The following is a 2,922-nucleotide window of genomic DNA, read 5'->3' on the forward strand; positions in this document are numbered from 1 at the left end:
CGACCCCCAAGTCTCTTTCTTCCATAGTGCTAGCCAGCCCTTCCCGCTTGTGGGGCTCTCCTGGCGCATGGTCTGCGTGGCTCTCACCGCCACCGTCCCCCAAAATCCTGGCCAGTCCTGGGCTCTGCTGGTGCTGCTGGGCATGAGTGAGTCAGGGGCAGGAGTCGTGTCCCAGGTTTAGGGTCATGGCAAAAAAAGGTTTGGAGCCACTGATCTACATCAGTGATCTGGATGTGGGGGTGAAAAGCACACTGGCAAAGTTTGCTGATGACACTAAGCTTTGGGTAAGTGCGGCCACCCCTCAGGGTAGACTGACGATCCAGGTGGACCTAGACAGATTAGTTAGATGGGTGGACCAGAACCAGATGCTGTTCAACACTGAGAAATGTAAAGTGCTCTATCTTGGGAGGAAAAATCTGCAACAAACGTACAGGCTTGGTGGTGCTACACTAGCTAGCACCATGTCTGAAAGGGACCTGGGGGTCATAATTAACCACAAAATGAATATGAGCCATCAGTGTGATGCTACAGTTAGCAAAGCAAACAATACACTGGCGTGCATCAACCGATGCATCTGAAGCAAAATTAAGGAAGTTATTCTCCTGCTCTACTCAGCATTGGTGAGGCCACAGCTGGAGTACTGTGTCCAGTTCTGGGTGCCACACTTCAAGAAGGATGTGGAAAAGCTTGAGAGAGTCCAGAGAAGAGCCACTCATATGATTAGAGGTCAGAAGAGCAAGCCATATGGGGAAAGGCTGACAAATATGGGACTGTTCAGCCTAGAAAAGAAGAGAATACTTTGGGGGGATTTGGTGGCAGCTTACAAATATATCAGGGGATAGCTTCAGAGGCTAGGCGAACAACTATTCACCAAAGCGCCCCAAGGGAATACCAGGAACAATGGTCAGAAACTCTTAGGAGGAGGTTTCAGACTGTATAAAAGAAAAACTTCTTTACAGTTCATGTGACCAGAATCTGAAATAGCAGGGATGGTACAGGCACCTGCTTTGGAGATCTTCAAAATGAGACTGGACGCATACCTTACAGGGGTTATTTGACCCCAGAAGTCTTTCCTGCCTAGAGCAGGGGGGCTGGACCTGATGATCTCATGAGATCCCTCCCAGCCCTAAACTTCCGTGAATCTGTAAAAAAAACAGAGTTTTTATCCTTAGTTGTTGCAACAGATAGTGACATTGGAAACTTTGTAGCAGCCAACAAACTATATGTGGGTTACACATACATATATTTTAAAGCTTTTGAGCTTTATATATATATATATATATATATACGTGTGTGTATATATATATATATATAGTTTGGGGGTTTTTTGGTAAATTTGTGGGAAACCAGGACCACCAACCCCATCTAAATGACAATACAGAAATACAGACAGTCAGGTCTTTGTTTCCCCACTATCTTTTCATCTGAAGAGAAAAAGTCAGAGCTGAAATAGCCTGGCTGGGACCTGCATCCCTACAGATGAGGACACACAGCATATAGGCCACAGTGATACATGGCCACAAAAAAAAATGTCTCCCAAGAAGTAGATATGAAGTGAAGCAAGTATTTCAGTGTTTTATCTATGGTAATTTAATTTATCAAAACATTTCCACCAATGAAAGCAATAGTGGGCATATCTATACAAGATGCTTTACTGTGCACTAGATTAATCTAATGCTCTATAAAGCATCACAGTCTACACATGCATGGGACCTACTGTGCATTCGGCTAATACACTATTTGCTATAACCAGGAAATACAGGTACTTGATTAATGGTGCATTAGCTACTGTGCAGTAGTGCATGTGTAGATGCTGACTGGGAACAATTTGCTCCTGGTCAGCCTAGGCAGCAGGGGGCCACATGGGCTGGGGGGCTGTCTGTGGCTCTGGTGCAGAGCTCAGGATCGCAGCCTGGCTTAGCGGCACTGGATTGGGGCAATCTCCCTGTGGCTGAGCACCAGCAGCACCCTGAGTTCTTCCCTTGCTTTGTCTGCTGAGGGGATGGGGGAGGTCTCTGCTCCCCGTCCTGGTGCTGCTCAGCTCCTGGCTCCCCACAAGATCTGCAAACTGAGCAGCGCTGGGATGGGACAGCTCTTTGTCTCTTTGCTGTGCTGGGCCAGGTACAGAGAGTTTCTCCGTCCCCTCAGCCCTCCTGCTACCCATGTATGCCCCCCAGTTGGTTCCCACTCCCTGCCCATGCCTGCAGGGAGCTGGAAGCTGAGCAATGCCAGGACTGGGTGGATCTGCAGGGGGTGCGGTAAGCAGCATCAGGATCAGGGGGCAATGTCTCCCCACAGTCCTGGTGCTGCTTAACCACCCCCCTCCCCACATCTCCCCCCAGTCCTGGAGATGCTCAGCTCCTGGCTCCACCTCCCCGTTGGCACAGGCCAGGAGTGGGAGCTGACTGGGGTGGGCGCTGCAGAGGCAGCAGCAGGGCTTAGGGGACGGAGGGCTCCTTGGTCCCAACTCTTGACATGGTCACACACATAGACATGTTCCCAGGCACAGTTTACTGCACCTTATTTTCATGCCAGCAACGTTAAGGCACATTAACTGCATGTCTAGACGTACTCAGTAACAGTTACATTGTGGTCACACTCCCAGGCCCCTGCTGGGATCCAGTCCAATGTCGGCGTGAATATTCCTGAAGATGTGGGGGAATGTGGGGCACATACAGCTCTCACTGACCTGGCCATTTGGTTTTTAATACTATGCATATCACTCTAGTGCCTGAGTGTCTCCACGGCTGGCTGAAGCCGCAGTAGAGGGAGAATGAAGAACATAGGCATAGAAAAAGAGAAATGAGTTGAGCGAGGTCGTGGCTGGTGAGGCTGTTTCTTCAGATCTGTTGGGCACAACTGGATACCTCTTTGCTCCACTTGCAAGGCGGTGCATGGCCATACCCGTAACAGGGACACTCT

Source organism: Gavialis gangeticus, unplaced genomic scaffold (assembly GCF_001723915.1).
Source record: "Gavialis gangeticus isolate Ggan-Ray unplaced genomic scaffold, GavGan_comp1, whole genome shotgun sequence".
Classification (NCBI taxonomy): domain Eukaryota; kingdom Metazoa; phylum Chordata; order Crocodylia; family Gavialidae; genus Gavialis; species Gavialis gangeticus.